The sequence below is a fragment of the Emydura macquarii genome, unplaced genomic scaffold (genome assembly GCF_026122565.2).
Source record: "Emydura macquarii macquarii isolate MOO-44397 ecotype Brisbane River unplaced genomic scaffold, CSIRO-AGI_Emac_v2 contig_3343, whole genome shotgun sequence".
Classification (NCBI taxonomy): domain Eukaryota; kingdom Metazoa; phylum Chordata; order Testudines; family Chelidae; genus Emydura; species Emydura macquarii.
Window position 1 is genome coordinate 4,991,658 of NW_027133480.1, and position 27,071 is coordinate 5,018,728.

The window sequence follows — 27,071 nt, forward strand, 5'->3', positions numbered from 1 at the left end:
GATTTCTCTCTATAAATACATGAGAAGGATAAGTACCAGGGAGGGAGAGGAATTATTTAAGTTCAGCATCAATGTGGACACAAGAACTAATGGGTATAAACTGACCATCAGGAAGTTTACACTTGAAATTAGATGAAGATTTCTAACCATCAGAGGAGTGAAGTTCTGGAACAGCCTTCTAAGGGGAACAGTGGGGGCAAAAATCCTAGCTGGCTTCAAGACTGAGCTTGATAAATGTATGGAGGGGATGGTATGATGGGACAGCTTAATTTGGCAATTAATTGATCTTTGGCTACTAGCAGTAAATATGCCCAGTGTCCTGTGAAGGTGTGTTAGATGGGGTTGGTTCTGAGTTACTACAGAGAATTATTTCCGGGTGTACGGCTGGTGACTCTTGCCTATATGCTCAGGATTTAGCTGATCGTCATATATTGGCAGTGGCCCTGGGGTTTTTTCACCTTCTTCTGCAGCGTGAGGCACGGGTCACTTGCTGGTGGATTATCTGTACTTGAAGTCTTTAAACCATTAATTTGAGGACTTCAGTTTCTCAGTCATAGGTTTGGGGTCTGTTATAGGAGTGGGTGGGTGAGATTCTGTGGCCTGTGTCGTGCAGGAGGTCAGACTAGATGATCATAATGGTCTCTTCTGACCTTAAAGTATATGAGTCTATGAGGAGCAGAAAGAGGGACATAGTGTGGAGTATTTTGGGAGGGTAGGAGCGGAAGAGGGATAGGGATAGGTGGGGAGGACAGGAGTAAATGGGAGGGGTGTAGATGATGGGCTGTGAGGAACTGGGGCAGAAGAGTCTATAACCACTAGAGGACACAACACTTGGGAATCCTGGATTCTGGTCTAGGTTCTAGAATCCCAACTTTCCTCTGTTGTCTAACAAATAACAATTAAACCTGCTAGTTTGATCTAATCCTTATTTCCTGGTTGGTCTATATACAGAATAACATTACTACTGTTACAAGTTATTCTCTTAGCTCAATTTGTTGAGGTCTGTAAAGGTTCCAACTTTCCTGATTACTCATGTGGGTGTCGTCATGCCTGCATATGATGATATTTCAGAGGTTTTTCAGTTTTATTTTTAAAAACTTGCAAGACTTAAGTTCCAGTGCATTGAATGAGGGAGGGGTCTTTAGGAAAAAGCAGTATGTGATCATGTAATTGAAGACTTCATCATCGTTTGGAAGAGTGAACTAAGTTTGAACAGCTAACTTTAATTTTGGCATTTACCAATTTTTGAAGGCTTGACTTTGCAACCTTAATGTTCTTGTATTGTAATGTTTTTGTTTGTATCTGTTATCTAATACATATATACATTCATACTGAAATAGATTTGGATGTGGATAATTGTCTCACTACTGAAAGCTTGATCCAACTTCTGTTTAAATCAGTGGATTGAGGCCTAAGTTTATTAGCCTTTGTTTGAGTTGCTTCTTTGGTGTTCTTTCCTTTTCTGGGCTGTCAGATACTGTGTCTATGGTCTGTATTATTTAGTAAATTTTTTCTTTCATTTTAATCTTAGCCTTTTACATATGTCAGGAGACCTCAAAATGGATTTTTCCAATAAAGTGTATTTTATAACTTATGTGTATACTTCTTAGTTGATGTTTATGACATACTTAAGAACAAGCAGTTCATAAGTAATAGAAACAAAATTACAGTGGGTGCTCTTCTTGTGGAAGGTTGAAACATTTTATAAGCTTGAAGAGTTCAAAAGAAGCTTGATGAATTTTCTCATAGAATAAATGAATTAAAAGACTTTATGTATATGTAGCAGATGTAACCAACCGTGCATGAAGAGAGAGGTGAAATCACTCACTGGTCTTTGGGGTTCTAAGATGAAGAATATATCCCTTTTTTGGGGTTTCTCTCTCCTCATCCCTGTCCCAGCTTTTGCTCCATTTTTAATTTATTGAACTTAATCCTTTCCACCTTTCCCCTCATCTCCATTCTTTTTTTTCCTCTAGGCACCAGAAGCATGCTACCTGTATGGCTTCCTGCTTCCATGTGCCTTTCTTCCCTGGCTAGCTTATTTTTCAACATGGAGCTGCTTCCTTACTCTGAGCTGGGAAGTTCTCAGCCATTCCCTGATAAGATTGGCATCAGAGAAAAATGGGATAAAGCAGAACTGCGCACTTCTTACCTTGAGGGAAATCTTAATCTTCTGAAAATCTAGTCTGGTATGGTATGGTGAAACCTGAGTCAAAATATTGCAGTTGAGCTTATGAATTGCAAAGAGAATTTTGTCTTATTAATTTTACTTAGGCCATAAAGGTATAGGGTATACAATACCATATATATCTAAACTCAGTTAATTATTTCAAACACCAAATTCACTACATAGGCTAAGTGACTGGCTTCTTTTTTCATTTCATATCTTATGTGGTAAAGTCAGGCCAGATGGCCACAAAAGGGTATGCCAGTGCAGGTATGTGAGCCCTAGACTGTTAAAGACCCTTTTCCCTGCAGGCAGAGCTGAGGTTACTGCAGGGCAATTAAGGGCTACACCAGGCCTACTTAAACCCTGCCTCCCCTAGAGGAAGGGGGAACAAAGGAGGAGGAGAGAAAGGAGCTGCCAGAAGGTTTGTGGTGGCCGGAGGAGATACTCCCCCAGACTAGGAGATAGTGCTTCTTGGCAGCCAGAGAAGCAGAGAGAGGAAAAACCCTGGCCCCAGCCTGCAGGAAGGACTGGTGTGTCTCCGACCCTCTAGGTCTTTACCGCCACCTCTACAGCCCTGAGAAGGAGCCACAGAGTGGTACCTCCCTGCGTCATATACACGGACTGGGACTACCCACCCCTCTCCCGGGTTGAAGGACACTCCACAGGCCTGAAATAAGGCCTGCACCAAACGCTACACGAGAGAGGTGCCAAGAGGAAGAGACAAAGGACTTGTCCAGGTTGGGGCAGCATCCCACTCCCCACTGCCAAAGGAGACTGTTGCCAATAGGTGAAACCAAGGCGGGTTGCTATACCACACTTACAAATAAAAATGTACACTCGACATTTTAAAGAATATAATGTTTCTTAGTGATTTTTGAGATCGTAATACAGATCACATCAGTATAACTTTAATGTTCACATAATGCTGTGTTGTCAAATACTGAGCTGAGGTGAGAAAATCTAAAGCAACTACATCTTATCTTTGCACAGAAAAATCCAAGTTAGGGAGTTGGGCTGAGCAAGTACTCTCCTTTAAGAGAAAAACAGAATTCTTGGGTTGCTAGAATTCTTGGGTTTCAGTGTGTAATCACTTGGCGATTCTAAGCAGTTTTCTTGATCTGAGATAGTTAAGGATGGAATAGAGTCAGTTGTAATGGAGAACAAGTTTTGGAGATTCACGTTCAACTCCAGGAAAGCATTGATTGAAATAGGAATATAAATTAATATTGGGTCTGTAATAGTGTTATCACTTCCACTCCATTCTTTTAAATAGTCTGATATAACACTGGAACATCTCAGTTACTCTCTTTTCAATGTGACCTTTCCAGAGATAAAGCTTCTTCATGAATCCCCCAATTTTCATTCATATCTGATATATTTATGTTCCTACCTTGAAGTGCTAGATTCAGCACTTTCAGGAGGCCAAATATGTAAACCAAGTAAGCTAATGTAGTCAAAAAGTCCACATTGCCCATATAGTCCCACTGTTCTTTCTGGTTATGGCTGCTCCTCATCAGGCCAGTTCCATACTCACAGCCCTCTATGAATTCATGATGGATCTTGAATATTTCTTCATTTCTTGGGTTGTGATTTCTTTGCAAAATAAAAGTTCTTCAACTATTATACCTGCTTTGACAAGTCTTGCATAACACAGAAGGTGGGCCATGTTTGGTATGTGTGTGGATTTATCAAGCTGCAGTGCAGAATATTGACTTGTTTATCGATTGGTCTTGGATATTTTCTGCAAGGTCATCAGTGCGTCAGCAGACTGTATTATTTGACATGGGAATGATTTGCCAGTTCCATTTTGGTTATTCCCCAGTTGCAATTCTACACAGGCCTATTGCTGCTGGAAGTAGAAGGGTCTTGTTGATGGTGTGTATTTGTTTGAATTTTGCAGTTTGTCTGGCCATAACATAAGGTGCTTATAAGGCTTTTAGAGGAATGGCTGCTTAATTAATCATGACTTTTTTGCTGCTTTAATTCTTTTCGGTTCCGAAGGAAGAAATCTTGGCTCCTATTTACGAATTGCAGGTGCTTGGTTTCTAAAAGTCTCTCTAGTTTCCCTGACATCCATACTTTCATTTACTAACACTTGAAAATAAATGACACATTGCGGTTGTGGACTTTCTGCAGTGCTGTTGTGACTAAAATCCAAACATAACGTAACTATCATTGTATTGTTTACTTTTTTTTTTTTTCCCTTCTTCTGATCAACTTTATTAAAATCATCATCTTCAGCCAAAAGCTGCCTACCTATAGGCTTAGCACTTGGTAAAAATCATTTCATTATAAAGATAAGACACACCTGTGTCTCCCTCAGCCCAGTTTCCTCTATCTGCTAGTGCTGGTGCTTCTGCTGCCAACACTGGGAACCTCTCTTTGCCCTCTGCTCCAGCAGGGGGCTTTCAGCAAAGATACTTCTGCTGAATGCCTGCTGCATCAAGAAGTCATTTTGCTGAAGGCCAACTGCAGGAGCAGAGGGCACAGAGAGTCTCCCAGCCTTAGCAGCAGCAGCAGCAGAAACATACATTTTGAAACTTAGTTTAGTAGTCTCTTAATTAGAAAAAAACAAAATTGGGCATATTAATTAATTTTCCCCCATCCCACCAAAAACACTCTCGTGTCTCCCCAACAAATCCTTGATGGCTTCCCAAGGGAGCCATGGCTCACAGATTAGGAAGCACTGCTCTGACATTTATGCTAGAAATAAGAAAGGTATTTGTATAGTAAACAAAAATTCCTGTCTGCCCTTATGACCTTATTATTGTGGAGATTGTAATGATGGAAACAGACACTTCCTAACTTCTTATTTCTTATGACAGTCTCTGATCCCTTTTGCCTTCACAAAGAAATTTGATGTGATTAATACAGGGCTTTGTGATGAGAGGAATAAAACATGCTGGACCAGAATGAGTTACTATAGCATTAGAATTGAAATCATATAACAAATTGCTATACCATTTCAGATACCTGTAACATATTCGCCTTAAATTGAAATCCAGTATTTCAAACTTTCATTGAATTAATTTTAATACAAAACTAGAATCAATAAAAAGAAGGCTTGGGAAAACTACAACACTCCAAAAACCAGCATTTTAAGAATTCAGGGCCAATATTTCTTTCTGATAATTAGAATGAAGAAGCAGCTCCCTGGGCATTTATTGATTCTCTTTTTGAAAACTCAACAAAATTTTTAGTATTTCTTTTTGGCAAGTCGCTAATATTATATGGAGTCATAGAAACAATGGAGACTTCTGAGGATTATAGTTCATATGCTAGTTTTGTAATGCAAATAAGTAAAAGTATGGAAGTGATGTGTCTTTAGGATATTTTTATGTAGAAGGAAAAAATGAAAGTTTGCTAGTTTATTGCATCTTGAATGAGGCATTGCAGCATCACTACTGTTAGAGCAAAGCTGCCCTCATGCAGTATGGGTCCTTCTCATCATACATGTCCAGAAATTCAGCTTTTGTAGCTAAGAATCCTGGCAGTTTGTATTCAGGTGATATGTATGGTGCTTATTTAAAGCTCTTTGGGGCAACAGGTGCTGATATTTTTTAACACACCCAGTGTTTAAAGATACTAGCTCAATATAAAAATGGGAGTGCATAAGAAATCCAAGTGTGAATTCTCAGGAGGAACCATGGATATTTGTTTTGTTTAGTAGAGAAGGTATCCTTTTGCTTTTTTGAAGATTGAGAAGTAGCAGCTTCCATGCTGTGGTACTGGGATTAATCAAGAATTTTTTAAAAGAATCACTACTAGAATGAAGCATTTCCTTCTGCATTGGTAGATGCACCGGTACCTCCAGGGTTGAAAAATAGCATAAACGTGGCCAAGAACTGTGAGTAATTGAGTATAATTGGTGGCAGGGTTCTAATGTTGTCCAGCCACAGTAGCAGGTGTTGGAACCTAGTTGGAAGATGTGCACGATTTGTATTAACTTGTGACAGATGCAGCTCAGTAACTCCGTGCTGATGATAAGGAAGATAGAAATTATCCTTTGGGTTGAGGGAACTGGAGTTCAGAACAGATACCTGCAGGGGAACCCTAGGAATAGCTAACTTTGGGGAGAAAGTTTTCTGAGTCTTATGGGGTTTTTTGTATTTGAGCTACCAATTAAGCAAAACCTTAGGAAGAGGTTTGTAGACTAATTTCTTTGTGTGTCTGTTATGTCAGAGCAAGATAGGAATTTAATCTACACACATGTGATACCAGCTTTTGAGACATCTTCTAAACAAAGGGGAAAATGGAAATATTCCTAAAATAGGTTGTGAACCATTAAAACCAGAAGCTGCAATTTGAGGGAAACAGCAACAATCCCAAATTGCAACCCAATATCAACAACTGCAACAATTCCATGAACAGCATCAGGCCTACATTACAGTCAAACAGTAGCAGACCATAAGAATGTTTCAAAATATAAGAACAGCCATACTGACCATACCATGGTCCATCTAACTCAGTATCCTGTTTTCTGATAGTAGCCAGTTCCCGATACTTCAGAGGGAAAGAACAGAACAAGGCATTTTCATGTGATCCATTCCCGGTTATCCCATCCAGCTTCTGGCACTTGGTGTTTTTTCGGACCCCCAGAGCATCGGCTTGCATCGCTGACCATCTTGGCTAATATAATGGCTAATAGCCATTGATAAATCTATCCTCTATGTATTTATCTAATTTTTTCTTGAACCCAGTTATACTTGTGGCCTTCACAACATCCCCTGGCAATGAGTTCCACAGGCAGACTGTGGATTGTGTGCAATACTTCCTTTTGTTTGTTTTAAACTTGCTGCCTATTAATTTTATTGGGTGACCCATAGATTTTGTGGTATGTGGAGGGGTAAATAGCACTTCCCTATTCACTTTCTCCATACCATTTTTTATTTTATAGACCACTATCATGGTCCTCCTTAGTAATCTTTTTTTCTAAGATGAACAGTCTTAGTCTGTTTAATCTTTCCTCGGATGGAAGCTGTTCCATACCCCATTTGTGTTGCCTTTCTCTGCACCTTTTTCCAATTCTAATATATATTTTTTTGAGATGGATGACCAGAACTGCACTCAGTATTCAAGTGTGGGCATACCATGGATTTATATATGGCATCATGATATTTTCTGTTTTAATATCTATCCCTTTCCTAATGGTTCCTTACTTTCTGTTAGCTTTTTTTTACTGCTGCTATTCAGTGAGCAGATATTTTCAGAGAACTATCTATGATCTCCTTATTGAGTGGTAACAGCTAATTTAGACTCCATTTTGTATGTGTAGTTGGGACTATGTTTTCCAATGTGCACTACTTTGCATTTCATTGAATTTCATCTGTCACTTTGTTGCTCCATCACCCAGTTTTGTGAGATCCCTTTGTAACACTTTGCAATCAGCTTTGGACTTAACCATCTTGAGTAATTTTGTATTGTCTGCAACTTTGCCACCTCAGTGTTTACCTGCTTTTCTGGATCATTTATGAATATGTTGAATACTACTGATCCTAATACAGATCCTTGGGAACTGTTTATCTCTCTCTCCGTTGTGAAAACTGACCATGTATTCTTACCCTTTGTTTCCTATCTTTTAACCAGTTACTGATCTATTTGAGGGCCTTCTATTTTATCCTATAGCTTTGAAGTTTGCTTAAGAGCCTTTGATGAGGGACCTTGTCAAAAGCTTTCTGAAGGTCCGGGTACAATATGCCAATTAGATCACTCTTGTCCACATGGTTGTTGACTCCCTCAAAGAATTCTAATAGATTGGTGAGGCATGATTTCCCTTTATAAAACTCATGTTGACTCTTCCCCAACGTACAATGTTTATCTATATGTCAGCTAAATCTGTTCTTTACTGTAGTTTCAACCAGTTTGCCTGGTTTTTACATTAGGATTGCCAGTCATAGTTGCCAGGATTGCCTCTGGAGCCTTTTTTTAAAATTGTATTATGTTAGCTATCCTGCAGTTATCTGGTACTGAGGCTAATTTAAACAATAGGTTACATACCACAGTTAGTAGTTCTGCAAGTTCATATTTGAGTTCCTTCAGAACCCTTGGATGAATACCATCTGGTTCTGGTGACTTGTTACTGTTCGGTTTATCAATTTTGTTCCAAAATCTCCCCTATCAACACCTCAATCAGGGGCAGTTCTTCAAATTTGCCACCTATAAAGAGTGGCTCGGATGTGAGGATCTCTCCCACATTCTCTGTAGTGAGGACCGATGCAAAGATTGAGCTTCTCCTCAACGTCCTTGTCATCCTTGAGTGTTGCTTCAGCACCCCGACTGTCCAATGGCCTCACTGACTGTTTGGCAGGCTTCCTGCTTCTGATGTTCTTAAAACTTTTTTTGCTGTTTTGTTTGTGTGTCTTTAGATAGTTGGTCTTCAAATCCTTTTTTGCCCTGCCTTATCATACTTTTATAGTTGACTTACCAGAATTTGTTCCTTTCTATTTTCCTCAGTAGGATTTGACTGCCAATTTTTAAAGGATGCCTTTTTGCCTCTGATCGCCTCTTCTACTCTGCTGTTTAGTCCTTGTGGCATTTTTTTGGTCCTCTTACTTTTTAAAAAAAAATTTGTTTGGGGTATACCTATAATTTGAGCTTCTGTAATGGTGTTTTTAAATAGTTTCTGTGCAATTCACAAGGATTTCAGCCTTTTGATTGCTCCTTTTTAATTTTCATTTGGCTAGCTTTATCATTTTTGTGTAGATCCCCTTACTGAAGTAAAATGCTGTGGTGGATTTCTTTGGCATTTTTACTCCTACAGGGATGTTAAGTTCAATTACATTATGATCACTATTACCAAGCAGTTCAGTTATATTAATCTCTTGGACCAGATCCTATGCTCCATTTACGAATAAATCAAGAATTGCATCTCACCTTGTGTGTTCCAAGACAAGTCCAGAAATGTTATCTCTGCATCCTAGCCTTAGGTGACATATACCAAGTCAATATGAGGATAGGAGATCTACCATTATTGTTGCATTTTCTGCCTTTCCAATCTCCCTGAGCTTTTCACAGTCTCTGTCACCATCCTGGTCAGGTGGTCAGTAGTATATTCCTACTGCTATGCTCTTATTATTCAAGCACAGAATTTCTATCTATAGCGATTGTATAGTACAGTTTGATTCCTTTAAGATTTTTATTTATAGTTCCACTCCCTGCCAGCGCAATCTACTCTGTCATGTCCATTGTCTTGTACCCTGCTATTACCGGGCCCCATTGATTATCCTCATTCCACCAAGTTTCCATGATGCCTATTGTGTCAATATCCTCATTTAATGCCAGACACTAGTTAACCTGTCTTAGTATGTAGACTTCTAGCATTTGTATATAAGCACTTGTACATTTTGTCAATATTCAGTTGCTTGCCTTCATATATAAATCGGGCTCTTTTACATGTGACTGTTCCTCACGAGGTCCTACTTGTACTTTACCAACTTCCTTCCTATCCGCTTTATTAGGATATAGTGTTTCCCCCTTTAATGAATTCATCCCTAGGTCTGTGCTTGAACCATGACCTCTTCCATACTGTTGGATTTCCTACAGCCCTTAGTTTAAAAAATCCTCAAAAAATGTTTCAATTTTACATGTCAGTAGTCTGGTTCCTTTTTGGTTTAGATGGAGCCCATCCTTCCTGCATAATCTTCTCCTTTCCCAAGAGGTTCCCTGGTTCCTAACTTAAAACCATCCTCCATGCACCCTGGTTTCATTCATGCATTGAGACTCTGCAATTCTGCCTGTCTTGCTGGCCCTGCACATGGGACTGGAAGCATTTCAGCGAATGCTATCATGGAACAGTTTCTTCAGAGACTCATGAATGTGGGAGCATGTCCTCGCCCTTTCCTGTCAAGCTGCGGTCTTGGTGATAAGGCAAAAGCTTACCTGAGTTTATTTTTTTCCAGCCCAATTCTGGTTCATTCATTTCAGCCCTCTTTTTGACTGTAAAACAAATGACTTATTAGGGTCTGGATGCTGTAGGTTATGAGTCTGAGAGAGCTGCTATTTTTAACTGATTTGAAGATATTTGAGAGAAGTATCAGCAAAAGTTTCAAATGATTTTTCTCTCAGAGTTCAAGCAGGTGAGTGGTTAATGGAGGTAACTCATTAACTCAAGCCAGAGATACAAGCAATGGGGAAGCTAATGGGCATAATAGATGAGAATTTACAAAGTTACAAATTTACCAGCCATCCATAAGATGTGTGCAGAAATTTGCAGCAAACAGAGGAATACTTGGAGGTGGTACCATTAGGGAGACTCCCATAGTTGCCTCCTAAATCCTGCGGACAATTTGGTAGACAATGGAGTTTTCATAGAGAAAACTAAAGAAGCTTGCAATAAGGGAACCTTTGCACGATATTCAGCATAATGGAAGTGTGGAAGAAGAGCCAGTAGCCCTAGAATGTATTTTTGTGTACACTTTTGTTTGGATTTTTTTAAAAGGAAATCATGCCTTATCAGTCTATTGGAGTTCTTTGGGGGTGTCAACAACCATGTTGACAATGGTGATCCAGGGCCAGATGAGTTTGACTCTAAGTGCAGGATTTCCTTGTTATTACCTTTGGGAGTGACTGGAGTCTTGCACCTCCTAGATTCCAGGAGTTGCTCCTGGTCCTCACGTAAGGCCATTGGACAAGAAGTAGTGAGGAGACTGGGTCTTCTTCTGGTAGCAGGACTTTGGGAATTGGGTCCAGGGTGTGCTGCACAGTGATATCCCCTGATATCACTGAGTGTTTTTTTTTTTTTTTTTAGGGGAAAGGTACGTTAGAGGGTGGTTGTCAGGGTTCCTTGGTTGACACAGCTTTTAGACAAGCGTTGGCTCTGTGGAGGGTGTTGCTGATTTTTTTTGTGGCAAGTGTGTCTCAGAAAACTCAAACTGGATATTGGGAAGTAAAGAGTTTCTCACTGGGCAGAAAGATATGAAGTTTAGGACAGTCATACTGCGTAGTTAAGGCAGTCAGTTTGGAAAGAGAAGTATTGTTAAATCTTTATATTGCAGTAACACCAAGAGGCCAAACAGGCCAGAGCCTCATTCTGCTAAGTGCTATATAAATATTTAAAATATATTCTGGGCCCAAAGAGTTTACAATCTAAAAGACAAAATGAACAGGTAGTCAGAGTTGGGAGTATGGGTGATAGGGTAACAAAAATAATAGGATATTCACAATTCTTAATCAAGTGGGCTCTAATAACAATTCACCACATGCCTGGCCATTATCAAGTTCCTGTTTACTATATGCTTTACAGAGGAGGTGAATTTTCAGGGAGAATTTAAAGGGAAGGGATAAAGGCTTGATATTACAGAAAACCCAGGCTAAAGTTTGTTTTTGTTGGAGTTATCAATAAAGTCAAATCCCAGGAAGGGGATAAATTTGGACTAAATATATTTTTATGTAGATTTTATTCTCAGGAGGGTGGAAACTCCACTTGTTTACACTAAGATACAACATTTATTGTTTTACTTGTGGATTATAATCCTCTGCAGCCATGTCTTTAACACAGGAAGTGATGGGGTGGGAGCACATGCAGAAGAAATACAAGAATGTGTAGTATGTTGCTTAGTAACAGTACTTTAGGATTATGCTACTAAAATACTTCAAATAATGTTATCATTCTTCCCTCACTTTATGTGGGCAAAGGGGATAAAACCAGAAAGAAATGGATTGGGGGATGTGGGTCAAAGGTGGTTTTAGTGTTTGTGTAATATTATGGTAGAGCCTGGAAAACTTGTTCTAGGCACTATACAATCATTAAAAATAACAGTCTCTACTCCAAAGAGGGTTCAACGTAAAAAGTAACACTGGCTCTACAAAATCTTAATCTGTTACCTTAAACGTTCAGAAGATTCCTTCACAGGCATACAACACAGTTAGGGCTGAGTGGATTTGAAGCAGTTTTGTGGATTTGGAGGATAGTACATTCTGCATGTCATCCTCTTCTAGTCTGTCTGATTTTCCAATAGGAAATTTGCACAAGAGCTAATACTGGAACAAAGGGGAGGTCTGACCTAGACAAGGGGAAAGCGAATGGCAGTATTGCTCCTGAAAAAGCTGTGTTGCCACGGGAAGGGAATAGGGAAAGGACACATCTATGTGGATTCATTGGCTCTGTGTGCAACTGTTGTGAAGGTCATGGGAATAGAGCAGGCTAGTTTCCTAATGAAAACTCAGGGTCCATCGGGTTTTCAGATTGCCCCTTCTATGCAAGATCAGTACTTCCTGCTTCGTAAGAAAAGAGTGTAGAGAAGTTCGGAGGGGTGAACCTAGCATTCTTTTTCACCTTTCACAGATTTAGTAATAGTAATTCAGGGTTATAATATTCAGCACCTTTAGATCCCAGGAAATTCCATGAGATTCACTTTGTAGAATGTTTGGCAAATGCATCCTTCTGGGGAGAGATTTGGGGAAGCATGGAAGCACTGGACCACAGATTTAGACTCCTGTTCATCCCAGAGATTTTTTTCTGCCCACTTATTAATTTTTACTTTTTGCTCCTCCGCAAGCTTTACACCAGAGGAGAGAAGAGAGCTCTAAGACCTCAAATCACTGAACTGAAATTGAATTTCATTTTCCAAAGGAACAGTCAATTATAACATGTATAATTTTGAAATATTTACTGAACATCAAGGATTATAATTGCTAAATTAAATACTGTCAGTATTTAATCAAGTTGAAAGTACATTTTAGTACTGGAAATCTTGGCTATCGCTAGGTTTTTAGACTGAATTACTGTGAAAAGAGTAAAAAGTGAAGATTTTTATGTGTAAGTTATCAAGCCAATACTAGTATTTCAGTTTAAGACACCTAATTTAGGACATAAAACTTGTTGCATTGATGCCTTAACATGTGAACTTTGGGTTAGTAATTTTGATGCCACATCTACATTTTAATAGTATCTCTGAGTTGGTATGTAATTTAAAGAATGTTGGCCCTTCGAAGGAGCATGATGCCATTGAGGCACATACTTTTTCAAAGTCACAGCAGCATGCCTGGAAAATGAGACTCTTCTGTATAGAACATGAAGTCATAAATCATCCTAATATTCTCACCGATAAATCTTCCACAATGAAAACCTTTTGATACTCATTCGTTATTAATGACAAAGAGGACTTAATTCTGTTGGCTAACAATGGTGTTCCAATTTTATATGTCGCATTTAATAGTCTAATGACATATGAATATACACATACTGCACTTACATTTTGGCTTGGGTAGCCAGACTCTAGAGTCTTGCTGCACAGGATTTCTTTGCTAAAGAAACATTTTTTTTCTAGCTAATGAAATTTAAAATTCTGAGAGATTTTGATACAGTAGATTTGTCAGTATTATAGTGGAGAGTGAAGGTGCAGTTCATACATTACCTAATCAAAATTTCTCAAATGATTTATTTACATAAACTTAAGATCAGAATAAAGACAGAAGACAGTTTATTTAGATTTATTAGGTTTGCACTTTTAAGGGGCTTTTCATTCATTCTCATCACAGATTTAACATGGGCACTGTGGAAAAATAGTGTTAGGCAAATGTTATCTCTAGTGGGGGAAAATGAGTGAATTTCAGTACCCAAGTATCTTTAGTATCTAGAAATCTTAATCTCAAATATTAGGGTTTTTTAAATTGAGTGTTTACATAAACTTAAAGTAATAGTTTGACATAGAAAATTTCGTTTTTCATATGTATGAATATTTTTCATATTCATTGTTTGTAATGGGAATTTTTTAAGTCTTACAATGGATTTTCTGAAGTTCTGATCTGAAAAATCTACTTTCTTGTAGCACAGCAGTGCTTGCCACTATATGGTATGTTATCTCTGTTATTGGAATTTAAGTAGTTGAATGTTGTTCAGGTAGAAATGAATGGATACCTAAATCCCTGGACAAAGAGAATGGTGTTTGATTTAGTATGTAATTAATCTCCTTTTTTGTGCCACCAGCGAATAGTGTAGGGGTTGGATGTGCCTGTGGATGTGGCTATTTGGTGTACAGGAGTGTTCCTTATAAAATACTACGCATTTAATGTTGTCAGCACCATCCGATTGATGTACATTCTAGACAGGAGTCAAATTATTGCTCATCTCCAAATACAGTGCATGCCTTTACTAAAGTAATTATCCCTGTTCTCAAGTTTTCTTTGTTGCATCATCCCTACTATAAGGAGAGGGGGAAAGCAAGTGTTCGTGAAATGTGATCTGTGGGAATACTTATGTAGGCATTCAGGGTTTAGATTCAGCTCTAAATCCTGCTTTGCTGTTTTGTAATTTATAGTGCTTTTTTATTGTAAGAGTGTTCCAGCTGAGTGCTGTAGAGCAAGCTTTCTCAAACTTTAGTGCACGACTCCACTGGTGGAGCCTGGAAAAAGGCCTTACTCGTGCCTGAAACTCTCTTGTGTCGGTCCTTGTTTAGTTACAGATTTGAAAATAAGATGCTAGGATTTTCTGTTAGATCTCGTGTTGTTTATTTCAGCTCCAGTGTAAGTTTTTCCAGCCATTGTGGAGCAGGTGGTAGAGTGGAAAAAGAGAAGGGAGAGATTCACATGGTATCAGTGTGACACTATACAGATACACATTTCATGCCACTTTTTTTTTTTCCTGGAGCCCAACTTCTCCCAAAGTTTAAAAGTGGAATTATGTTGGTCAAGTGTTTGTTGCTCAGATTCACTGAAGTAGCAAGAGGATTGAAAATAGGGAGAAGCTGAGACATCCTGAATTGCCTAAGTTGCAGTCTTCTAATAACATGTCTGCATGAGGGAGAGTACCGTAATTCCATTGAATCTGAACAAACACTCTGTGTGCTAAGTGAAGTCTTTGAGAAGCTGTTAGTGAAGACTTTACAGATTTATATAAAAACTAGTAATGGTTTTGGGTTAATGAGTTCCCTGTTGCAAACTACACTTCACTCTGTATAAAAATGGGCAAATATGTTTTTCCCTATAAAACATAATCACCAATTTACCTTGGCATTTTGGTGTCTAGCCATAACATTATTCATAATCCTCTTATGTTGTTGTTTAAAAAAAAGAAAAAAGAGAGACATACAGCAATTAAAAATAATATCCTGTAAAATAATAGAAAGTACTTCAATTTCATGACTACAAATAAATATTAAATTCAGTTGTTTTACATAACATGCACTTGAATATTGGTATTCCACCAAATAGGAATGAAGAATCATACACTTTTTTAGACCTCAATATTTCTTTTTTATAAAGAAGAATAATTTTGTTTTGAGAAACTCGCCATGTAAATAATTTCAAGACTATTCTCTGTTTGTAGGAAAAGATGGCTAAGGAAAATAGTCAAATGAACAGAAAATCTTCCTAGTAATATCAGCAAACATTCAGTGATTTATAAAATGCTAACTGGATTACAATCAAACTAAATAAAAGCAAAACAACCTGGAGCACATAGTTGTTAAAACAGAAAGCAGTTCACAGATTATCAGACATCTCTTCCAGTTTTAAAGAAAACAAGTTAATAGAAAAGCACATAAGTTCATAAACAGAAGTCTAATATCCACAGCATGTTCCAGGACAGCTTCTGATTCTGTCTTCAGATTCCAGTTTAGACGAATTGTCTACATAAGAACAGCCATACTGTGTCAGCCATACTGGTCCATCTAGCCTAGTATCCTGTCTTCCAACAGTGGCCAATGCTAGGTGTTTCAGAGGGAACAAATAGAGCAAGTAATCCATCTTGTCAGCCATTCCCAGCCTCTGGCAAACAGCAATCCCTGCCCATCCTGGCTAATATCCATTGATGGATCCTATCTAGTTCTATCTAGTTATCTAGTTCTTTTTTGAACCCCATTATAGTCTTGGCCTTCAAAACATCCTTTTGCAAGGAGTTCCACAGGTTGACTGTGCATTGTTGGAAGAAATACTTCTTTGGTTTGTTTCAAACCTGCTGCCTATTTAATTTCATTTGGTGACCCCTAGTTCTTGTGTTATGAGAAGGAGTAAATGACACTTCCTTATTTATTTTCTCCACCCCAGTCATGATTTTATAGACCTCTAGCATATCCCCCCCACCCCCTTAGTCGTCTCTCCTCCAAGTTGAAAAGTCCCTGTTTTATTAATCTCTTCTCATATGGGAGCTTTTCCATACCCCTAATCATTTTAATTGCCCCTTTTTTTTCCTACCTTTTCCAATTCCAATATATCTTTTCTCCGATGGGGCGACCAGATCTGCATGCAGTATTTAAGATGTGGCGTACCATGGATTTATAAAGAGGCAATATGGTATTTTCTGTCTTATCTATCCCTTTCCTAATGATTCCCAACATTTTGTTAGGTTTTTTGTTTTTTTTTTTTTTTTTGACTGCTGCTGCACACTGAGTGGATCCACAGTGACCCAAAATCTTTCTTGAGTGATAACAGCTACGGTAATTTAGACCCAATCATTTTATGTATATAGTTGGGATTATGTTTTCCCATGTTGATTACTTTGCATTTATCAATATTGATTTTCATCTGCCATTCTGTTGCTCAATCACCCAGTTTTGTGAGATCTCATTTGTAACTCTTTGTAGTCTGCTTTGGTCTTAACTATCTGCTTAACTGTCTGCTTTTCTTCTCCTGGAGGCACTTTTTTCTTACTCAAAGAGGATATTTTATCTCAAAACAGGTTTTACCTTGATGAGAATTGACAGTTACGTAATCTCAATATGAAAAACTCCACCTCTGCAAATGAATGCTAAATAAGCATTCACCAGCAAAAATGGTACTGGCACCCAATAACCCCTATCAATGCAATCTGGTGCAATACAAGTTGGCTCTATCACCACAAATAATTATAATATAATAATTATAATAAAATACTTGGAAACCTACAGAAAAATCCAGATGTATTTTTCATTACTCAAATTCTTTTTTAAAACGTTGGGTTCCTTTCCATTTCTACAAAGTTTTTCATTAATCTTTTAGGGGGACATTTCCAAAGGTGAAAAGGACATCTAGGTGCTAGTTTGGGAGTTAAGACCTTCACTAAATATTGAATTTTTACTGCTGAGTAAAGTCTAGCTAATGTTTCTAACAGTTCTGTTCTCTGCTGTGTTGCCTCTGTATTTCTAGATTGTGTAGTCTGATGACCGATTACTTGTTTTTATGCTTCCATGGTATAGTAGGGTCCTATTTGGAGATGAGGGTGGAGCAAAGATTGACACATCAAATTAGTAGGAAGCCATTTTGCTTCATTTTTGTTTTTGTCCTATGTATTAAGCATCTTGTGTAAAGTACCACTCTCATATAATAATAATAATTAGGGATATTTCACTATTTGTATCTTTTCAAAATGATTCTAAAGCAAACTTGGCAAACTATATCCAGGAATCTTACCAGCACTTGACAACAGACAGCATTTTAGAACTGGAAATGGCGCATAGCCCACTGAAACTGCAGGAAGAATTTTAGGTAGACTAAAGGTAATGACAGAAAGTGAATTGCCAATAAAATTTCTCGAAACAGGTGGTCCTGGATTCCTTTTTTCTATGTAAAAAAACTGCAAATTCAGCCACAGTCTCCTGTAATGCTGTACTTGGGCACTGGTTCAGTATTGGCTTAGAGAGAGGAGTTTTACGTATTTAATCTTTAGCGTAATAGTGCATTGTACTGCTTTAGTGTACAACTTGCTGTAGGAGTTGGAATTTCCCAGGCACGTGCTTAGCCAGCCCAGTCATGTTTGAGTTCTGACTGGATCACAGCAATAGGTAATATGGAAAGTATGTTTTCTCTTTGAGTGCTCACAGTGCTGTCCTTCCAGTTTTATAGACAGCTAAAATATGACTTAAATTTAATTGGAAAAATGCAGCTCTGTTGAAACTGACTCTTGTGTTATGGAATTTGCGAAGTTCTGTGGCCCATTCCAACAAAGTGCAAATTTACTAAATGATAGCTGAATTAACCTAACTTTATTGAACTACAAAGAGGGAGATTTTATGTTAGCTTGACAGATTTTAAGATAATGCTTGCCAAGACATAACTGATTAAAAATTGACATTTTGTGCTCAACATTATACTGCCACCATCCTTACTGCTTTGTGACAAACTGTCACTCAGCAGTACTGTGTATCAAGCTGGTAGTTGAAAAATTAACCTGTTTTATGTTGACAGTGTTTAGAAATGAGTCAAGTGTGTGGTATCTGCATGGTAGATCATAAGTGTCATTTCAGGAATGTCATTAAAAAAAGGTGCTAAACAAGCCCAAAATGACCAGGACATGCACTTTTTCACATTATTTTCATAGTGGTTTTGGCTAATGTCACTGTGTAATCTTACATCATGCAACTCCCATCTTCCCGCCCACACCTTTGCTCCTTCCCCCCCCCCCCCCCCCAAAAAAAAAAAAAAAAGGAAAAGATATAGCTTTTTTCCCCTCTCTCATTTGCCATATATCTGGAATTTTCATTTGTGGCTAGGTAGATAAACATTATTTTGACTCAGATTAAGGCTTGCATCTCATTCATCTTTTTTTTTTTTTAATATCACCTGTACTAAGATGGATCTCCTAGGCAGATTTCTAATGTTTGCCTACATTATTCTAAAGTAGAGACCATGTATAAGCGGATTCAGGTCTGATTTCTTACCCTATGTAATTCACAAATAAGAAATCCAGCCATCTATTGTGACTTAAAATAACACTAGTAAAATTTATTACTGTGTTTTTAAATGGTTATAACTTAAAACAGACCTACAGCAATGAAAAATCCATTAAATTAAAATCTAGTCCTGGTCTGCCATAGGCCAGTGCAGGTGTACCTGTTAATATTTTCAGAAAAGGTTTCAATTTTTAGACAAGGACTCTTCTCACAGCACTCCTTATTTCTAACATCTTGTTTTTAGCTAGCTCTCAACTTATTTTGGGGCAAGTTTTTTTGTAAGGAGCAAGATTTGAGGAGATTGCATAGGGATTTTAGAATCCTTTATTACATTGGAGAAAATAACCACATAGTACCTTTCACATTGCTATAGAGTAGGATTGATTGATCCAGTAGCCTTCCCCAGTCAGTATGGGGCCTGAGCAGGTCTTAGTAACTGTAGGTAGGCAGACTAAGGATATGTCTACACTGCAGACTGAAGTCAATTTACTTTAAAGTGACTTTCACCTGCTGAATTTTAGAAGTTGCAGGAGCGTGATCACACCACGCTCCTTGCACTGGGGTCTTGCGTCCCCACTTGCCACGCTTGGGTCGATATTCAGAGCAGTGCACCGTGGGTAGTTATCCCACAGTGCAGCTAGCCAGAGAGGCTTTTGGGAAACTTGTCATCCTCCCATGATACAACGTGCTCCATCCCTCTCCCTTCTTCTCCCAAACAAACTGCAAACGCTTTTTTTGCGCTGTTTTTCTATGCCGTGCACACACTGTCGCTGGAGAGACGTGGTGCCTGCTCAGCTGTGCACTATCATTGTGAGCATCACAAATACCTTGTGCCTTATCCTGTAGTATTTTCAAAGGCGAGAGAGAAGCTGCAGCATGGAAAATAGCAATGTTACTGAGGCTGCCCCGCTACAAGCCATAGAGTAGAACAATTCCCATTTGCTGCAGACTGTCATGCATCATCTTCAGTCTGTGGAGCACTGGTTCTGGTCTCGGGAAACAAGCACAGATTGGTGGGATCGCGTCATTATGAAGGTGTGAGATGATGAGCAGAGGCTGTAGAACTTTTGTATGCGAAAGGCCACTTTCTTTGTGCGGAGCTGTCCCCAGTCCTGAAGCACGTGAATACTAACTTGGGACCAGCTCTGACAGTGGAGAAGCAACTGGCCATCACTCTGTGGAAGCTGGCAACTGCAGACTGCTACCGGTCAGCTGGGAATCAATTCATAGTCAGTAAATCCACCATTGGAGCTGCCGTGATGTAAGTGTGCAGGACCATCAATAGGCTTCTGCTAAGAAGGGTAGTGACTTTGGGAAACGTGCAGGACATAGTGGACGGGTTTGCCGCAATGGGGTTCCCAAACTGTGGGGAGGCAATAGATGGCATGCATATCGCTATCCTAGCACCTGACTATCTTACCACAGAGTAGATAAACCGGAAGGGATACTTATCAATGGTGTTGCAGGCCCTTGTGGATCACAGGGGACGTTTCACCGACATCAATCTGTGGTGGTCTGGAGAGGTGCATGACATACTCATCTTTAGGAACTCTGGTCTGTTCAATAAGATGCAGGTGGGCACTTTCTTCCCTAACCAAAAAATAAACATTTGGGATGTGGTAATGCCATTAGTGATCCTGGGGGATCCTGCTACCCCATGCTGTCTTGGCTAATGGAGCCCTACACCAGGCACCTGTACAGCGAGAAGGAAGGTTTCAATAACTGGCTCAGCAAGTGCAGAATGGTGATGGGATGTGCATTTGGCTGTTTAGCAAGCAGATATCTCAATCTGGCTTTTAGGCTTGATATCACTGAAAGGAACATCCCATCAGTTATAACTACATGCTGTGTGCTCCATAATTTGTGTGAAACAAAGGGGGAAAAGTTCCTCCAGGGTTGGTCCATGGAGGCTGATAGGCTGGCTGCAAATTTGGAGCAGCCACATTGCAGCGCTATGCTCAGAGGCAACCGTGGAGTGCTTCGGCTTCAGGAAGCATTGAAAAACTGGTTTTGCAATGAACTGCAGTAATGTATGTCATTGCTGTGCCTTTATTTACCATCCCCCACACCTGTACCAGTGGCCCCCTCCCTATTTTCCCCTCCCAAGCTCTGAATGAATAAAGACAGATGTTTTTTAATGCTACAAACTTTTATTTGTGACCCGTTTTAATGGGGGAAAGGAGGATAACAACATTGTAAAGTGTCACTGTGCAGGCAACAGTGGCTGCGTGCAGTTCTTAAAGGGGCCATCTCATCCTTCTGCTCACCTCCACCAATGTGGAGTGCAGCACGTACTGCACCCTGCTCAGTCTCCTCCTAGACTGCTTGAGGGTTGGGGCTGATAACAAAGTGGTAGGCGGTGGAGCGTTTTGGAGGGGCTGCAGCAGGAGTCTGTCCTGCTGCTGCTCTTCCTGGAGCTCTACCAGACACCTCAGCATGTCGGACTGATCCCTCATAATACGCAACATCTGTTGTGTATCACGCTCCTGCTCCTGTGCAGATCTTCTGTGTTCCATGTCCATGTCTAGTTTTTCAGACAAGGACATCCTCCAGGGTTTGAGCTCTGTCAGCCTCCAAGAAGGCATTCATTAGCTCGCTGAACATGTCATCCCGTGTTGTTTTTTTTTTCCTAATCTGGGAAAGTCTTTTAGCTGGAGTTCGGCAAGGGGGGCCAAAGGCTGAGGTGTCTAAGATAAGCAAAGCACAGAGTTGCCATTGTTAGCTGACCCAAAGTAGTAAAGGAAATGTTACAATGTAAAAAGTACTCCCCTTCATGTTCACAAGGCTAAGCCAGACCCGCATTCCATTCTGTACATCTCGGAAGGGTTGGACTGGCTTTACAGACATGGTAAGTAAGGGGCCTTTGCATCTGTTATAGTTAGACTTCATTAGCAGTAAAATCCACAATCCATACTTGAGCAAGGAGAGGGATCACCGGACTCCCCTGTAATATGCCAAAGACCGGTTTCGGAGGAGGTGGGCAGAACAGATTAGAGGACACTGCAGGTGAATTGTAGCGGCAGAAAGCATAGGGCAACCAGTGTCCTGCCCCATAATGCCCATTGCAACAATAGTAGGACTAGGAATAGTCTTGGGGAGGCGCCCAGGGACTCCATCCATGGCAGAGGAATAAAATGGAGTGACTGTATTGGTCGGGTACTTTAAACTTGCACCACCTTCTTTAGGTGACCATGTATGATATCAGTCTGCTGAGGCTAATGCAGGTGGAAAAGGAAGGTTTGCTGCAAGCATTGGGGTACAGGCCTGACCCTGATGCTGCTGTGCTTTGTTCCACGATGATGCCCACTCATTTAATAGCAGAGTGGTGGGGAAAAGTATCCTACCGTGGTGGAAGAAATAAGGCTGCCTTCCCCAGAAAACTTCTGCAAAGATTAACAGATTATTTCCTTGAAATATTCACAGAGGATTCCAAGAGCATACCTCTGCACATAAATAGTCTGTTCCAGGAGTAACCCTCCACTGAAGTTTGCCATCACCCAGTAAGATCCTCCCCTCAAAAACACAAACTCCTTTTAAGAAGCGGGACTGGGGACATAACCACAAAAAAAAGATTTGCCACACACACTCACCAGATGTGCCTTCCTCGGCATCTCGATCAGTCCCGCTGTCTTGTGTGTGGCTGGAGTGCTCTGGAGTAACGAACAGGTCCTGGCTCTCAGGAAGAACGGATACCTTCCTCTTCTGCACCCTGTTCTTCTCATTCTCATCCTCCTCGTCCACAGAGTCCTCTTCATTCGTCCTGGACTGGGATACTTCAGCGGTATCTGTGTTGCGTGGTGGTACAATGGGGGAGTTATCGCTGAGAATTGCATTCAGCTCCTCGTAAAAGCAGCATGTTTTGGGCAAGGAGCCAGAATGACCGTTAGCTTCCCTAGTTTTCTGATAAGCCTGCCTCAGCTCTTCAATCTTAACTGGCACTGCAATGTATCCCTGTTGTGCCCCTTCTCCGACATATTGCGAGATATCTTCTCGTAGATATCTAAATTTCTTTTGCTGGCTCAGCTGAGCCAGAACAGACTCTTCTCCCCACAGACTGATAAGATCCAAGACCTCTGGTCAACTCCAAGCTGAAGCGTGTTTGGGCCGTGCAGTCAGCTACAAAGCTCTCTCCACGCTGTCTAAACCAGAAAAGGAAATTCAAAGTTTCCTGGGGCTTGTGGGGAGGAGCTATTTCCTGTTTACGTGGCCACATTACAGAAGAACGTGAATGTCCAGAGTGGTCACAATGAGGCATCATGGGATACTTCCCAGAGGTCAATGGCATTGATTTACATTGCGCTCTACACTGACGCAAATTCGACCCATGGAATTCGAATTCAGCACTATGCCACTTGCAGAGGTGATTTTTATTAGGTTGACTTTTACCATACTTTAAATTGACGGAACTTATGTGCCAGTGGAGATACATAGTTTAGGAGGCTGAAGTAGGCAGCGTTACGTCGACCTCCATTTCCAGTGTAGACCAAGCCTATATTTCAGTCTTAACTCCTATAACTCATTGGCCTGACGGAGGAATTCTTCCTTTGCAGATCTTGCCTACTTTGTAGTCTGCTTAGTCAGGCTGTGCACTGAGGAAAATATGTAGTTTAAAGTACAACTCAGACTAATTATTACCACTGCATTAAAATGTGACCATAGTTCTTAGATTGTTTTAATATCGGATTTGCATTTTAATTTGTGGAGTAAATACATGTACTAAATACAAGTCCCTTACGTATAATTTTCAAAAACACCGAAGTGCCATTTTCAAAAGTGTACAAATCTCTGATTTTTTTTCTATTGATTCAGGCTCCTAAATTGCTTAGGCAGTTTTGAAAAAAAAAATATTTGTTTTTTGTTTAAACAGAGCCGGATCCTCAAGCCTGGAGTTTCCTTTTGTGGTGTCTTAAGGGATTGTGCTGTCCATTTGGGGATTTCCTGACCAGAGGTGGAGAGCAGAGAGAATCCTTGAAGGATAAATTTTATATAGCCAGCTCCATACCAGCTGCACCCACTTTGGGAGTGGGAGAGCACACGTCTGCATATGCTTTACATCAGCAACCTCTACCAGTGAAATGGCCCCTTGTGAGCTCTTATAAGGCTGCTTAACTTGGAGAAGCCTTAGAGTTACTCCAAGTTGTACTGGGGTTAGACCAAGCAGCCTCAGGGATCAGAGGTAGAAGGATGGGGAATATCACTGCTCAGCTGCACCTAAAGATCTGACTCAAATCTTGTTTCTAAATACTGAGAACAAAATGTTGATTTCTGGAATGAGACTGACACTTTTCTAGCTAAAGCAAAAGAACTCATTTTGTTCATGTTTTTGCCCAAATTTGATATTAGGCTAACATTTTTCATTCAGAAATATATTATTTCTAAGTGTTAAACACCTGAAATTAGGGTGCATAATGGAAATGTTAACCAACTTCAACCGTATTTTTTTTTCCTATAGTGATTTGCAGGTTAACATCATGAGAGCATCCTCTGATGTTAGCACCATGTTTCTGATGAGCCCCTTGGCATGACCTTGAGTTCTTTATTTTGTAATGATCAGATGACGATACCTGTCTTGTCAGACACTTATTAAAATTCAGTGAAATCTTTGTTTTAGATTTATAACATGTAGCTTTAATTTTTATAATCAAAACTTTGTTAAACTGTTTTCAACTTTACATACTCATTGTTGAAATAACAGGACAAGGCAGGAGCATTTTTAATACACTCTGGGCCTATAACAAAAAACAGTGATATACCAGTGAGCGGAAACGAATATCTAACTAGGAGCAAGAAAAGTGGAAGGAAGAAGCTAAATGATATGCTAACTGATCTTGAATGTTGTGGTTTCAGTCATGGATGGGAAAAGCAGGTACTAGAAGAAGGGGTGGGGAGAATGAACAAATTGAATCTAACAGTTGTCAACTTCTTAATCTTACCACATGGAAGTGTAAATCAGGATATTCTGGTGCTGTAACAGAACAAACTCCTGGAATTTCTACTCTTGCTGTTTTGGCATGGGAATACAAACCTTCACCATGGAATTAATTCAAGACATTATTATTTAAATACTTATTCATGTTGAAAGGGAGGATGATTCAAAATTTACTTCATTTTTCAATTGATCTCTAAATAGCCATGAAAATCAATTTCTTTCCAGCACCCAATTAAAATCAACCATCTCCCTATTTTAAGAGAAACTCGTTCTAGGGTCAGGCTGAGCCTTTCTGCCAGGCAGGAGATCAGTATGTGAATGCCGTTTTCATCAGACACTGGACATACTGCATTGGCCTCATAATTGTCATAAAGCATGAAGCCAAGAGAAAAGCCCTTAAGGGTATGCCACACATCTATTTAATCATTTAAGTATTCAAAATATTGGCTGTTGTAATCACTATGAAATCCAGTTATGTGAACTATAGGTTGATTCCAAACTAGAATTCTTACTACTACAGTTGGAGCCAGAATTTAAGAGAATTTATTCCTCTGATTTATTTTCTTTCCACAGTTTAATTGGTCATTGCTCTCTTGCCATATAACTACAGATACAGGTATACTGAAGTCTGCTTTTTCATTAAATACGAGTGCAGACTTTTGGTCAAGGTGTGGTTTTTTTTAATTTTTATGTGTTTAGCCAAGAAATAGAATAATATCTAATGTCACCTATGTTGTTGATGGATTAACAAGATTAGGAAAAATAACAAAAGCCATGGATTATTTGCACTATAGTATATTAGAAAATCGTAATATAATTAATATTAGAAATGTAAAACATCTTTTAGTAAATCTAATCATCCTGATGCAGCATAGGACTCCTTCCTATGTCATCTACCACACATTAGATGCTGTAAAAATAATAAATAATTGTTTTGTATTGTTCAATTTTAAACAATTCAAACACTGGGGCTTTCACCATTTCCCTTGAATGACTATTCCACAGTCTAGTAAACTTGACTTTTACGATATTTTTCCTGACACTTAGTTGAAAGTTTTACTTTTCTTACCTCTTTGTTATGTCACCTTGCTTGAATTTTACAACAATAAGTGTATCGGTTGTGTACTTCAACTATTTGTGGAGAGCTGTGTCCTCTTGCCTCTCCTTAGTCGTTATTCCAGATACCTGCATTTTTGTAATCTCCTTCAGAAGTCAGTTCCCCCTGCTCCTTGCCTGTTTTTTCAATTTTAGTGTTTTGTAAAGTGTCTTCAGCTTTTCAACATATTTTGTGAATAAGGTGCCTCAAACTGAATTTTGTGGGACAGGTTTTCTCTTCATCATGATTGTGCTTGGCACATGCAAGAGGAGAATGTGGCAGGGAACTAGTTCTGGCTCCCTAAATCTTGGTGCCAGCCCTGGTCCTGGCATGGTTTAGGGGTGTTGAAAGGCAACTCTAACTTCCTTCACTGGCTTATGGTCCTTATTGGATCCTTTGCCAGTGGAGTATACGTATAGCAGAGCAGAGCTTCATTCCACAATGCTCCCTGTGTTGATGGGGAAAATGTGATAGGGACACGTCCCGTGTTGCCAAATCTTGCAATAAAGAGTTGGGGTTTTAAGAAAACCACTGTGAGTTCTGTAATTACATGAGAATCTCAGCTTTCATTAAAAAATAAAAGGGAGTTGTATCTCTCATAGTTGCACAGCAAAGGTTGGACATGTGAACATCAGATGTTCAAATATCACAAGTCAAATAAAAAGAACCTCAGGGTTTTTTAAATGAGGATTTTTAAGGCAACCTCATGATTTTCAGGGACTTGACCAATGAAGTATGAATGGAGTTTAGATGTATCCATTCCTCTGTGTGTGCAGGCCAAAGTAACGTACATGTGTGTATGTGTGTGTCCATCCAAGCATATTCATATATATATATATATATATATATATATATATATATATATATGTTTATTCTTGCCAATAAATTGCGGTATCCACTATTACTTTAGTCCTTTTTAGCTTCACTGTTTTCTAAGTATCTGCACTTTTCTCTCATTGCTGGTTTAAGAGTTTGAAACAAGGCACAGTAAAGCCCAATGCTAATCACTCTGATCAGTGTTTCTTCATGTTTCTCCTGTCTGTTGTATGTACCTGTTATTTCTTGTCAATCTTATTCTTACCTTATTTTTGTCAAACTTAGGTTGTAAGCGGTTTGAGGCTGAGATCATCTTTTTGTTTTGCGTATGTACAGTGCATACCATAATAGGGTCCTATAATTTGGGCTTTTAGGTGCCACCACACTACAAAATAATTAATAATAATGCACAATAATATAGTACTTATTTCTAATGAGTTAAACACTAACATGTAAATAGTACACTCTAAATACCTG

At 39.3% G+C, this 27,071-nt stretch overlaps 1 protein-coding gene across 6 annotated transcripts in view; it reads left to right on the top strand.

Moving 5' to 3' along the window:
- MGMT (O-6-methylguanine-DNA methyltransferase) overlaps positions 1 to 27,071 on the top strand; it is a 308,081-nt gene that overhangs the window by 42,954 nt on the left and 238,056 nt on the right. The gene's annotated exons all lie outside the window — the stretch shown is intronic.